Source organism: Convolutriloba macropyga, chromosome 6, assembly GCF_964194025.1.
Source record: "Convolutriloba macropyga chromosome 6, txConMacr16.3, whole genome shotgun sequence".
NCBI lineage: Eukaryota > Metazoa > Xenacoelomorpha > Acoela > Convolutidae > Convolutriloba > Convolutriloba macropyga.
Window position 1 is genome coordinate 54,365,917 of NC_134473.1, and position 14,816 is coordinate 54,380,732.

General features: G+C 32.9%; 1 protein-coding gene across 1 annotated transcript in view; it reads left to right on the forward strand.

Moving 5' to 3' along the window:
* The first annotated feature begins 735 nt into the window (after window positions 1-735).
* LOC142341769 (uncharacterized) overlaps window positions 736-14,816 on the forward strand; it is a 96,401-nt gene continuing 82,320 nt past the window's right edge. The window contains exon 1 of the mRNA XM_075392989.1: window positions 736-857. The gene's annotated coding sequence lies outside the window, so the exon portion shown is untranslated. The remainder of the gene's footprint in view (window positions 858-14,816) is intronic.

Genomic DNA, 14,816 nt, shown 5'->3' on the forward strand with positions numbered 1-14,816 from the left:
TCCAATTTGTAGTCTATTCAACTACCGTGCGCACATGCAGAGGACGGTCCATTGCGATGCCTTTTATTCGCTCTGGTATGTAATTTAAAAATCAACGGGAGGGGGGGGGGGTTGAAAATCGAAGCGAAGAGCACCCACCGAGACAACGCATAATAAATCCATATAAAGGTTCGGCTTGCTTTGCATTTTCATAATTCGGCTTGCTTTACTGCTACCAGTTTCAACTACTCAGCTATACGTATTATAGGGCGGCCGCCGTATTGGCCGACAGGGCGTTTAGCCGACAACTAAAAAATGAGAAATTTAGCCGACAATTTAAGTAAAATGAGCAATAAAACTTATTGTGAAGCTGTGATTGGTCAATTTAAAACACTATTTCGTAAGCGGATAAATATACCGCAGTTTTTTCATCAACTAATGTAACGAAGGTCTATCAACTAGTGTAGCAAAGGTATTTAACCGCATCTGGCCATGCCTCGCGGGCCATGGCCATGCCTCAGCGGCCCATGGCCATGCCTCAGCGGCCCGTGGGACTTGATATGAATCTATCACAACCGAACTACTGATTTATGGACCAATGAGACTTTTATGACCAATTATGATAAAATTGTCGGCTAAATTTCCCATTTTTTCCTTGTCGTCTAAACGCCCTGTCGGCCAATTTTCCTAGCACCGTATTATAGTATTTAATATTACATGATCATTGTATTTCTGAGAAAAGTCGCACCAGTAAATAAACGTATGTAACATTTTTTAGTTTCAGTAGCATTCAAATTTGTATCTTTTGATATTATAACGAGAATGTTTAAGTGAAGCAATGTAATTTGTTGGCTCGTTTCGGATGTTTTTGGAATACGGTAAGTTTCTTTTGATATGTCTCGATTGCCGTTCCGACCTTATATGTGGGAAGGAACTATGTGATAGCCTGTATTTTTTGTTCTGTAAATTTTAAACCCTCGAAATATTGAAAGACATAAATGGTATCATTTGAAAACCCTTGCAGATCAGAATATATGGATTTGTGTATTTCGTTTCTTTCTGCGAAGATGTCGAACTGGGTTTTCCCAAGGATAGTAGTGTAAAATGGATCGGAATTCATAATTTTTTGAGTGAGAAAATTCGATAACATAGCTGACTAATGAAGAGCTAATTCGGAATGCCTCACTTTTTGCTCTTTTTTTAATAGCTTCCGAACGACGTTGGAAGCAATTATTGTAAACGTGTGTGTTTTTCAGTGAAAAACCTGCTTGACACAGTTCTTCGAGGACACTCTTTCGATTTCACTTTGAGTGACTGTTTCACGCTTCACTTCATTTTTCTTGAATGATTTGAATTGCGCACATTCAGAAACTAAGTCCTGCTAAAATGAAACTGAGGTGGTTAGGTTAATTTTGAAAAATGGGTCAAGTAAGTCAATTTTTTTTGAGATAGGCTAATTATAAATTTCGCTGGCGGGCCGGTGGGCGAGGCTTTTGGATTACATACCACAGGGGATGAGAGGCATGGTCAACACTGGTCTGCTGGGGCCCAAAATCTCTAGATCTCTTTAAATTGGCCTTATTCTTGTTTCTCTCGTGCACTTCAATAATAAATTGCATATTCTATGCGCTGTCTTGATTGTAACGATTAACAATGTATTATTTGTGAAAGATTACATAACTATTACATGATATTCGGCTTACCTTTTTGCTTCCGCTCTTTTTGCGTTCACCAAATAAAACGGATGTGAGTTAAGAGTACAGAGCTCGTGTCGCACTTTGAAACAGACTCTCAACCGAGAGTGTGACTGTTCGAACCCCTCCCTAGTCTGAAGTTTTGCACCATAAAAGTTTCGAGCCTCGCTAGTCGTTCAAGAGCAATTCGCTGGACGTTAGTCAGTTTGTGCACCAATGAATGCTGTTTATGACAAAGATGTGTTTAGTAGTTATTCTCCAGTAACACGTAATATTAGTTGCTTGAAATTGTCAATGAGCTGCTATGTATTTTGTCCGGTACTGTTTTCTGGATTTTCCAACGGCTGCCTCAACTTATGCGGTTTTTATACTCATTTCTTGATGTTATCAGAAGGTGGTTTATTTGGGAACGCCGTATTGGATTGGTTATCAGAAGTGTCAGAATACTAATGCTGAACCCTTTCGGAAAATTAAAGTGAGGTTTTGACCTGATTTTTTAGCCGTTCTTTTAACTTCTCTTTTCGTTCTTATCATACGGATGAAAAGAAGGCTGATATCAACTTATTAATTAGTCGTTCAAATGATCAGTCTTTCTTTAATTTTTTCTGAGAAAAAGCTTTGGTTTCGATAAAACTCCAATATGTCAATGAATGTAAATGAGGTTGCCGAGAATTTGTTTCTCTGTAACAATGTACACACTTGAAAACAGAATTTGAAATGTCAAGCAGATTACTGACTCGTTTATAAATTTATTGTCAGAGCCGATGATGCGTCTACGGAAGGGTAACTTAAAAGCTATATTCCTTAAGGTAGAAAAGTTTTGTGAAACTTTAATTTCCCAATTCATATTCAGTAAAAGGTGTTCAAATACAATGAACACCGACGGCTGTGGGCTATGATCTAACTATTGGCAAATTCTTGAAAAAAATGCGTCTACTAATGCTGCACCAAAGAACTTCTAGATACTCTGAAAATGATATGTTTAATTCAATCAGATATCAGCTTTTTAATGTTTTTTTGTTAATGTGGAAACAGCATTAACATAATATGCATACAAAATAACAAAAAGGCGAAAGGTTTTTGCAGCGATTTTTCCTATTGCAGCGGTTTTTGCTGACTGAAATAAATCCACGGATTGTCAAAAAATCAACAATCTTTTTTTACCTAACTAATGTTGACTAAAAAGTGCTTTGAAAGAAAATTTAAGGATTTGTCATTGCGAACAACTTTTTTGTAATGTTGAATTTGCCTCCATTTTTAACTACAGATTCAAGTTTGTATATCTGTTTAATGAAGTCTGAAATGATGTTTCAATTGGTTTAAAAAACCCAGTTTGTAAATTTGATATTTAACATTTATGAAAAAAAGATTTTATAAAAAATGCTGCGAGAAGTCCAATTTCTGTAATTTAATCAGAGTACGTCTCATATATGTTTCATTCAATTTTTTTTTTAAATTTAATTTTTGTTATCCGTGAATTTTTCGATGAATGCAAAAAGAGATGTTTACGCTAATAAGCGAAGAAGTATAGTTTGATAGCCGCCCTCATCTCTGCCAGCTTTTATAGCGCACCGTTTTTTACAATCCAAATGATTTGGATTGTATTGCTGCCCGGTTTTTTTTTCAAAAGCTGTTCATATTTTTTTCGACTTCTTGATGTCTAATTAGAGTGAGATTTTAAAGTTGGAGTAGTAATGGAGCGAAAACGCGAGTAATTTTCAGTTTTTTTTCAAAATTCTTGAAAGGGGAGTAGGAAACCGGTGTTTGAAAAAATTTTTGTTTTTGAAAACAAATCTTTCGGCAATTTGACTTCTATTTTTGCTGTTTTTAGCTCCTGATTTTTTAATCAATGGTTTCAAAAGGTTATGCACGTATTCTAATAATCCATTGTTGTAGTTTTTTCATTTCATCCAAGGGCAGCTAATGGTTGATGTGACTTAGACACTGTTTGCTTCTATAAACTATAAGTGAATTTAATAGGCCTTTTTGTACTTTTTTGTGTTGTCAGTTAGTCTCCTTAATGACAGGTTTTCCTAGATCTCGAATGAGGCGTTAGAAAAATCATTTTATAGTTTCAATTTATGTCTATGGTAATCTACTTTATCACAACTTATTTTCAATGAAAATTAGTTAAATATGTTTAAGAGTCGTATCCTGTTTTGTCTTTCTTCTTACCTTATCACTTAATCTCCTTAAGCTTGTTTCTGATTGTTTGATAGGCAGGCACTACTGAAGTTAGTTAATGAAATGGTTTCATTGTTATTTCAATGTGGATTTTGTTCTACTCAGAAGTTGGTGTTTTAATGAAAACTGGGTTTTCCTAGGATATTAGGGCAAAATGGATCGGAATTTATAATTTTTTCAGCTATTTCTTAACTCCTTCGTTTTAGGTAAGCAAGCCAAAATTGAAAAATTGGTCACCAGCCAAAGTTTTTTGAGATAGCCGTATTATAAGTTGTCACTTGAGGCCCGGTGGGGGAACTGCCCGCAGCTTTTAGATTACATACCATAGCGGATGAGAGGCTTGGTCATGGACAGCGGTCTACTGGGGCTCGAAGTCACCAGAGCTTTATAATTTGATATTTTTTTCTCTCGTACACTGCAATGCATTATAAATGCAATATCTGTGCGCAGTCGTTGTTGTAACGATTATCAATGTATCGTTTGTAAAAAATAACATAATTATTACATAATATTCGGCCCGTTATGCGTTCAACAAATAAAACCGATTTGGACGAAGAGTACGTAGCTCTTGTGGTGCAGTGAAGACTTATAAACGGAAGTTTGTCTGTTCGAACCCCTCCCTAGTGTGGAGTTTTGCACCATAAAGTTTTTTCGAGCCTCACCAGTCTCTCGAGCGCAATTCGCTTGACGTTGGCCGGTTTGTATCAATTAATGCTGTTCACCAGAAAGATGTGTTTAGTAGTTTTTCTTTGGTAACGTGTAATATTAGTTGTTGTGAAATTGTAAATGAGCAGCTATGTATTTTTTTCTGTTGCTTTTTACTGTTTTCTAGATTTTCTGACGGCTGCGTCAACTTTTGTTGTTTTTATAATCATTCTTTGATGTTATCAGAAGGTGGCTGGTTTTGGCGGTATTGGATTGTTCATTAGAAGTATCAGAATACTAATGCTGAACCCTTTCAGAAAACTTAAGTGTGGTTTTTTGACCTGATTTCTGAGCCGTTCTTTTAAGTTTTCTCTTTTCGTTCTTATCGTACGGATGAAAAAAAGGCTGATATCAACTTATTAATTAGTCGTTCAAATGATCAGTCTTTATTTTTTTCAGAAAAAGCACTGCTTTGAAAACCAGACTTTAATATGTCAATGAATGTTATCAAAGGTGGGCGAGAATATGTTTCTAACAATGCACACACTTGAAAACAGAATTTGAAATATAAAGCAGTTTACTGACTTTTTTAAATTGATCGTCATAGGAGGTGATTTTTTAATTGTTACCCTATTTTTTTGCCTGATTACTGAGTCTCCTTAATCATGTTTCTGTTTTTTTTGATATTCAGGCATTTTTGAAGCTATTTAACGAATTGCACTCATGGTCAGTATTTTTTAGAACTTGGACACTATTTTCTCTCTAAAATTTATAGCTAATGTTTTAGTTGCCCCCTTTTTGTTTCATTTTTTCGTCTTATAACTTAGTCTCGATAATTAAAATGGCCATCGGTTGCTAATGAGACTTCAATGAAAAGTTTAATTTATTGATTTCACAGCTAATATTTTCTATGACTTTGATAAATTTGGTTTTCAAAATTTTTTTGCAAATTTCTCAGTCTTTGCCCCTTTTCGCATTGCTATTGATTTCCAGAAGATTGTTGTTTTGTGTAATCATTTTAAGGACGCGAAATATCAATACTACTTGAAGTGTTTTTACACTATAATTTTTGGATAAGAAGTTTTTATAATTGGTTCATAATTAATTTGGAGGTTTTTTTCTGGTGCATATAGGATCTTGTGCTTTGTTGACTGTTGTAGTTTGAATTTGCAGGACAAATGTTGGTTGTCAGGTCCTTAGTTGATTGAATTTTTTAAAATTTAGTTCAATGTTTGTCCTGCTATGTTGCCTTACTTCGTCAAAATTTTGCTTCCCTTTACATTTCAGCTTGTTCGACATTTAAGTCTTCAACATTTGAACGGTACTTGAACTTTGCTCTTATAAGTCTTAAATGCCACCTCTCATGCTTATTGTGATTGGTACCATAGTCCCTTGAAGTCCTGATTAAGAGACAAGAGTATGTCAAACTACAAGATTACATCAAAATAGTTTGCGTTTTTAAAATGTTTTCTGCAAGGTATTATTTTTTTGTCCTTTTTCAATCCCAATCAGGGTGGTAGGAAACATTGCTGGCTGTTTTGCGGCAATCTTATTGAAGCAACATTTGCACACTTTTAAGCAAAGAAAAGCAGACATTAGGATGTGCTTTTTGTTTGAAATGAAAAGTTCTGCCCTGAGATATGAAAGTTTTACGAACTTCATTATCGGTTTGGTTACATTTCCCTCCGTTTTTAGGGAAAACCTACATTTTTGAAACCTTGTATTTTTGCATCGAAACCGATGTTCAATCAACTTTCAGTAATATTTCTATGATGAAAGGGGTTTTCATACATAATGTTGTTTTGTTAGAAATTGGAAATTTATTGAAAATGGATCTGAGAAATTGAATGAGTTTTAGTATTTCGCTCAACTTCCAGCTGTTTTTTGAAGAAACCAAGAACTGAGCTGTTTTAAAATCCTCACATGCCAACAAAAGAAATAAAAACCTTTCTTGTAGATATTCTACTCTGTAAGGGCTTTCGAATGATAAATCTTTCAGATTAAACACTGCTTTCCATAAAACTCCTGACTTCAACATGTTTATGAATGTTTTTGAAGGTGGACGAGAATGAGTTTCTCTCTAATAATGTACACACTTGATATCACAATTTGAAATAGAAAGAAGATGACTGAGTCATTTCTAAATTGATCGTCATAGCCGGTGATTTTTTGAGTTTTACCCTATTTTTTTACCTATCACCTAGTCTCCTTAATCATGTTTCTGATTTTTTGATATTCAAGCGCTTTTGAAGCGAGTTAACGAATTGCTCTCAAAAATTATTAGCTAATATTTTAGTTGCCCCTTTTTTGTTGATACTTTTGTCTTATAACTTAGTCTCGATAATTAAAATGGCCATCGGTTGCTAATGAAAGGTCAATGAGAGATTTAACTTTTTGATTTCACTGCTAATGTTTTCTTTGATTTTGACACAATTGGTTTTCAAAAAGTTTTCTCATTTTTTGCCCCTTTTCGCATTGTTGTTGATTTCCACAAGATTGTCTCTTTGTGTAATTATTTCAAGGTCGCGAAATGTGAATGTTTTTATGATGTGTTTTTACACTCTATTTGTTGGATAAGAGGTTTTTATATTTGGTTTCAATTTGCTTTTTATTTGGGTTTTTTGTTTATTCTTGTGCATATAGGATCATATGCTTTGTTACTGTAGTAGTTTGATTTGTGCTGGACAAATGTTGATCGGCAGGTCCCTAATTGATTGAACTCTGTTAAATGTAGTTCAGCGTTTGTCTTGCTATGTTGTCATACTTCGTCAAACAAAAATGTTTCACTCTAAATTAATTCAGCTTCTTCAAAATATAGATCTTCTACATTTGAACGGTATTTGAACTTTGCTCTTGTCTTAGTTGCCTCTCTTGCTAATCGTTATCGTCACTATACTCACTTGAAGTTGTGATTTAGAAAGAAGAGTATGTCCAACAGGAGTTCCTCAGCTTTCACCTATTTTTAGGGAAACCAAGAACAAAGCTGTTTTAAAATCCTTATATCCCAACAAAAAAACTTTTGTAAATACTCTACTCTGCAAGGGCTTTCGAATGATAAATCTTTCAGAATAAGCACTGCTTTCGGTAAAACTCCAGAGTTCAATATGTCAATGAATGTTATTGAAGGTCGGCGAGAATACGTTTCTCTCTAACAACGTACACACGTGATTTTAGAAATTGAAATGTAAAGCAGGTTACTGACTTTTTTCTATTTTGATCGTCATAACCGGTGATTTTTTGAGTCTTAGACTATTTTGGTTTTTTTTGCCTGATCAATTATTCTGCTTAATCGTGTTTCTGATTTTTTGCTTTTCAGACACTTCTAAAGCTTTTTAACGAATTGCACTCATGGTTAGTATTTTTCAAAACTGACCCTTCTCTTTCAAATATTATTACCTTATATTTTAGTTGCCCCTTTGTTCATATTTTCGTCTTATATCGTAGTCTCGTTAATTAATATGACCATCGGTTGCTAATGAGACTTCAATAAAACATTTTAATTGTTGATTTCACAGCTAATGTTTTCGATGACTTTGATAAAATGGGTTTTCAAAAGATTTTTGGCAAATTTGTTTTTGCCTCTTTTCGCATTGCTGTTGATTTCCAGAAGATTGTTGTTTTGTGTAATCATTTTAAGGACTCGAAATGTCAATATTACTTAAAGTATTTTTACACTATAATTTTCGAATAAGAAGTTTTTATATTTGGTTCCGAATTGATTTTTATTTGCAGTTTATAGTTGTTGCGCATATAGAATCTTGTGCTTTGTTGACTGTCGTAGTTTGATTTTGCTGGACAAAAGTTGGTTGTCAGGTCCTTAGTTGATTGAATTCTTTTAAATGTATATGAGCGTTTGTCTTGCTATGTTGTCTTGCTTCGTCAAACAGAAATTTGTTTTCTTTTACCTTAATTTAGCGTCATTATTTAAATCTACATTTGAACGGTACTTGAACTTTGCTCTGCTCTTAGTTACCTCAAATGCTAATCGCTATTGTCACTATACTCACTTGAAGTTCTGATTTAGAAAAAAAGATTATTTTCAACTACAAGATTACATCAAATTAGTTTGCGTTTTAAAATGTTTTGTAAAAATCATATTTTGTCCTTTTTTGATCACAATCAGTGTAGTAAGAACAATTGGCGGATTTTTTCCGGCAATATAATTGAACCAATATTTGCATACTTTTAAGCAAAGAAAAGCGCGGAGATTTTTTTGAGGTGTACTTCTTTAATTGTAATGAAAAGATCTGCCCTGAGAATTTTGCGAACTTCATTATCGGTTCGGTGACATTTTCCTCTTTTTAAAGGGAAAACCTACAGCTTTTGAAACCTAGTATCTTTACAGCGAAAACAATGTTCAAACAACTTTTTTAGTAATCTTTCTGTCATAAAAAGAGGCTTGTTTATGTTGTTTTCTTTGATAGAAATTGAAGAATCTATTGGGGAATAGATCAAAGAAATTGAATGACTCGTAGGGTTTCTCTCAACTTTCATCTATTTTTTAGGGAAACCAAGATTTCAGCTATTTTAAAATCCTCATATCGCAACAAAAAATTTAGAATTTTTTATGTAAATACTCTACTCTGCAAGGGATTTCGAATGATAAATCTTTCAGATTAAACACTGCATTCCATAAAACTCCAGGCTTCAATATGTCAATGAATGTTAAAGAAGGTGGGTGAGATTAAGCTTCTGTTTTAAAATCCTTACATCCCAACAAACGTTTTTGTAAATGTTTTACTCTGCTTTTGAATGATAAATCTTTCAGAATAAGAACTGCTTTCGATAAAACTAAAGACTTCAATATGTCCATAAATGTTTACGAAGATGGGCGAGAATGTTTCTCTCTAACAACGTACGCACATGTAAACAGAGTTTGAATTGTAAAGCAGATTTTTGACTTTACATTTCTAAATTGAGCGTTATAGCGGTGATGTTTTCAGTCTTACCCTATTTTTGCCTGATCACTTAGTCTGCTTAATCATGCTTCTGATTTTTTCATTTCACGCACTTTTGAAGGTTTTTAACGAATTGCATTCATGGTTAGTATTTTTAAAATCGATGACATTTTTTGCTTTCAAAAATTATTAGCTAATTTTTTAGGTGATCTTTCATTTTTTGTCTTATAGCTTAGTCTCATTAATTGGAATGGTCATCGGTTGTGAATGAGACTTCAATAAAAGCATTAAATTTTAGATTTCATAGCTAATGTTTTCTATGACTTGACACAATTTGTTTTCAAAAAATTTTAGCAATTTTGTTTTTGCCCCTTTTAGCATTGTATGCTGTTGATTTCCAGAAAATTGTTGTTTTTTGTACTCATGTTAAGGACGCGAAATGTCAGTATTTAAAGTATTTTTACACTGTAATTTATGGATGAGAAGTTTTTATATTTGGTTCCCAATTGCTTTTTTTGGTTTTTTTTGTATCTTGCGCATATAAGATCTTGTGCTTTGTTGACTGTTGTATTTTGATTTTGCTGGACAAATGTTGGTTGTTAGGCCCTGCTATGTTTTTCGTACTTCGTCAAACAAAAATTTGTTTTACTTTACCTTAATTCTGCTTGTTCTACCTAGATTTGATCGGTTCTTGACCTTTGCTCTTATAAGTCTTATTTGCCATCTCTTATGCTAATTGTTATTGATATTTTAGTCCCTGGAAGTTTCGATAACAAAACAAGAGTATGTCGAACTACAAGATTACATCAAAATAGTTAGCGTTTTAAAAATTTTTTTGTATAAAAATCATTTATTTCTGTCCTGTTTTGGTCCCAATGAGGTTAGCAGTAGCAATTGGCGGCTTTTTTCCGGCCATCTTATTGGACCAATATTTGCAAACTTTTAACCACAGAAAAGCGTAGAGATATTTTTAGCATGTACTTTTTTATTTGAGATGAAAAGGTCTGTCCTGAGATAGAGAGTTTTACGAACTTGATTATCGGTTCGGTGACCTTTTCCCCTTTTTAAAAGGAGAACCTACGGTTTTTGATACATACTATCTTCACAGCGAAAACGATGTACAAACAACTTTTTTAGTAAATTTTCTATAAAAAGGGAGTTTCTTATCTGTTGTTTTTTTTGTTAGAAATTAAAGAATCTATTGGGAAATTGATCAAAAAATTGAGTGATTTTTAGGGTTTCCGTCAACTTTCACCTATTTTTAGGGAAACCCTGAACCCAGCTCTTTTAAAATCCTTACATCCCAACAAAAATGAAATAAAAACCTTTTTGTAAATATTTTACTCTGCAAGGGCTTTTGAATGATAAATCTTTCAGAATAAGAACTGCTTTCCATAAAACTCCAGACTTGAATGTCAATAAATGTTATAAAAGATGGGCGAGAATATGTTTCTCTCTAACAACGTACACACTTGAAAACAGAATTATAATTGTAAAGAGAATTACTGACTCAATTCTAAATTGATAGTCATAGCCGGTGATTTTTGGGTCTTACCCTATTTTTCCCTGATCACTTAGTCGGCTTAATCTTGTTTCTGTTTTTTTTTGTTTTTCAGACACTTATGAATCTTTTTAGCGAATTGCACTCATGGTTAGTATTTTTCAAAACTGACACTTTGCTTTCAAATATTTTAAGCTAATTTTTTAGTTGCCCCTTTGTTTATATTTTCGTCTTATAGCGTAGTCTCGTTAAATAATATGACCAAGATTTTAATTGTTGATTTCACAGCCAATGTTCTATGACTTTGATAAAAATTGGTTTTCAAAAAATTTTCAGCAAAGTTCTGTTTTTGCGTCTTTTCGCATTGCTGTTGGTTTCCAGAAGATTGTTGTTTTGTGTAATCATTTTAAGGACTCGAAATGTCAATAATACTTAAAGTATTTTTACACTATAATTTTCGGATAAGAAGTTTTTATATTTGGTTCCTAATTGATTTTTATTTGCAGTTTTTAGTTCTTGCGCATATAGGATCTTGTGCTTTGTTGACTGTCGTAATTTGATTTTGCTGGACAAAAGTTGGTTGTCAGGTCCTTAGTTGATTGAATTCTTTTAAATGTAGTTCAGCGTTTGTCTTGCTATGTTGTCTTGCTTCGTCAAACAGAAATTTGTTTCCTTTTACCTTGATTTAGCTTCATTATTTAAATCTACATTTGAACGGTACTTGAACTTTGCTCTGGTCTTAGTTACCTCATATGCTAATCGCTATTGTCACTATACTCACTTGAAGTTCTGATTAAGAAGAAAGATTATTTTCAACTACAAGATTACATCAAATTAGTTTGCGTTTTAAATGTTTTGTAAAAATCATATTTCTGTCCTTTTTCGATCCCAATCAGTGTAGTAAGAACAATTGGCGGATTTTTTCCGGCAATATAATTGAACCAGTATTTGCATACTTTAAGCAAAGAAAAGCGCGGAGATTTTTTTGAGGTGTACTTCTTTGTTTGCAATGAAAAGATCTGCCCAGAGATTAGAAAATTTTGCGAACTTCATTATCTGTTCGGTGACATTTTCCTCTTTTTAAAGGGAAAACCTACAGCTTTCGAAACCTAGTATCTTCACAGCGAAAACAACGTTTAAACAACTTTTTTTTAGTAATCTTTCTGTCATAAAAAGAGGCTTTCTTATCTGTTGTTTTCTTTGATAGAAATTGAAGAATCTATTGGGGAATAGATCAAGGATATTGAATGACTCGTAGGTTTTCTCTCAAGTTTCATCTATTTTTTAGGGAAACCAAGATTTCAGCTATTTTAAAATCTCATATCGCAACAAAATAAAATTTTTTGTAAATACTCTACTCTGCAAGGGATTTCGAATGATAAATCTTTCAGATTAAACACTGCTTCCCATAAAACTCAGACTTCAACATGTCAATGAATGCTAAAGAAGGTGGGTGCGATTAAGTTTCTTACAACGTTCGTACTTGAAAACAATTATAAATTTCAAAAAATTTACTGATTCCTAAATTGATCGTCATAGCCGGTGATTTTTGGAGTCTCATCCTCTTGTGTCTTTTTTTGCTTATCACTTAGTCCACTTAATCATGTTTCTAATTTTTTGCAGATCTGCCCTGAGATAAGAGAATTTTACGAAATTCGTTATTGGTTTGGTTACATTCCTCTGTTTTTAGGGAAAACCTACATTTTTGAAACCTTGTGTTTTTGCATCGAAACCGATATTCAGTCAACTTTTAGTAATATTTCTATGATAAAATGGGTTTTCATACATGTTGTTTTATTAGAAATTAGAAATTGATTGAAAATGGAGCTGAGAAATTGAATGTGTTTTAGGATTTCGCTCAACTTCCAGCTGTTTTTTACAGAAACCAAGAACACAGCTGTTTTAAAATCCTTACATCCCAACAAAAAATGAAATAAAAAACCTTTGAAATTTTTTACTCTGCAAGGGCTTTTGAATAATAAAGCTTTCAGAAAAGAGCTGCTTACAATAAAACTAAAGACTTCAATATGTCAATAAATGTTAACGAAGATGGGCGAGAATACGTTTCTCTCTAACAACGCACACACTTGAAAACAGAATTATATTTGTAAAGAGAATTACTGACTCACTTCTAAATTGATAGTCATAGCCGGTGATTTTTGAGTCTTACCCTGTTTTTTCCCTGATCACTTAGTCGGCTTAATCTTGTTTCTGTTTTTTTGTTTTTCAGACACATATGAATCTTTTTAGCGAATTGCTTTCATGGTTAGTATTTTTAAAATCGGTGACATTTTTTGGTTTCAAAAATTATTAGCTAATTTTTTGGGTGCCTCTTTCATTTTTTTTGTCTTATAGCTTAGTCTCGTTAATTAAAATATCCGTCGGTTGCTAATGAGACTTCAATAAAGGTTTAAAATTTTGATTCCACAGCGACTGTTTTCTTTGACTTTGACACAATTGGTTTTGAAAAAATTTAGCAATTTTCTCAGTTTTTGCCCCTTTTTGCATTGTTGTTGATTTCCACAAGATTGTTGTTTTGTGTAAACATTTTAAGCACGCGAAATGTGAATATTTCTTATAAAGTGCTTCTACACTCTATTTTTTGGATAAGAGGTTTTTATATTTGGTTTCAATTTGCTTTTTATTTGGGTTTTTGTTTGTTTTTGCGCATGTAGGATCATATGCTTTGTTACTGTCGTAGTTTGATTTGTGCTGGACAATTATTGATGTTCAGGTATTTAGTTGATTGAATGCTTTTGATTGTAATTGAAGTTTTGTCCTGCTATGTTGTCTTAGTTTGTCAAACAAAAATTGTTTATCGTTACAAAAATCGTTATTGTTACTATTCTCACTTGAAGTTCTGATTAAGAAACAAGAGTATGTCCAACTACAAGATTACATCAAATTAGTTTGCGTTTTAAAAATGTTTTTTTTTGTCCTTTTTTGATCCCAATCAGGGTAGTAAGAACCATGAAAACAATGTTCAAACAACTTTTTTAGTAATCTTTCTATTATAAAAAGGGGCTTTCTTATCTGTTTTTTTTGTTATTAACTGAAGAATCTATTGGGAAATGGAGCAAAGAAATTTAGTGAGTTTTAGAGTTTCCCTGAACTTTCGCATATTTTTTAGGGAAATTCTGAACCCAGCTCTTTTAAAATCCTCACATCCCAACAAAAATGAAATAAAAACCCTTTGTCATTATTCTACTCTACAAGGGCTTTCGAATGATAAATCTTTCAGAATTAAAACTGCTTTTGATAAAACTCGAGACGTGAATTTGTCAATGAATGTTAACGATGGTGGGCGAGAATATGTTTCTCTAACAACGTGCACACTTGAAAACAGAATTGTAATTGTAAAGAAAATTACTGAATCAATTCTAAATTTATCGTCATAGCCGGTGATTTTTTGAGGCTTACCGTATTTTTTGCCTGATCACTTAGTCGGCTCAATCATGTTTCTTGTTTTTTGTTTTTCAGACACTTATGAAGCTTTTTAGCGAATTGCATTCATGGTTAGTGTTTTTCAAAACTTTGACACTATTTGCTTTCAAAAATTATTAGCTAATATTTCAGTTGTCCCTTTTTGATCATATTTTTGTCTTATAAATTAGTCTCCTTAATTAAAATATCCGTCGGTTGCTAATGAGACTTCAATAAAGGTTTAAAATTCTGATTTCACAGCTACTGTTTTCTTTGACTTTGACACAATTGGTTTTCAAAAAATTTAGCAATTTTCTCAGTTTTTGCCCCTGTTTGCATTGTTGTTGATTTCCACAAGATTTTTGTTTTGTGTAAACATTTTAAGCACGCGAAATGTGATTGTTTCTTGTAAAGTGCTTCTACACTCTATTTTTTGGATAAGAGGTTTTTATATTTGGTTTCAATTTGCTTTTTATTTGGGTTTTTGTTTGT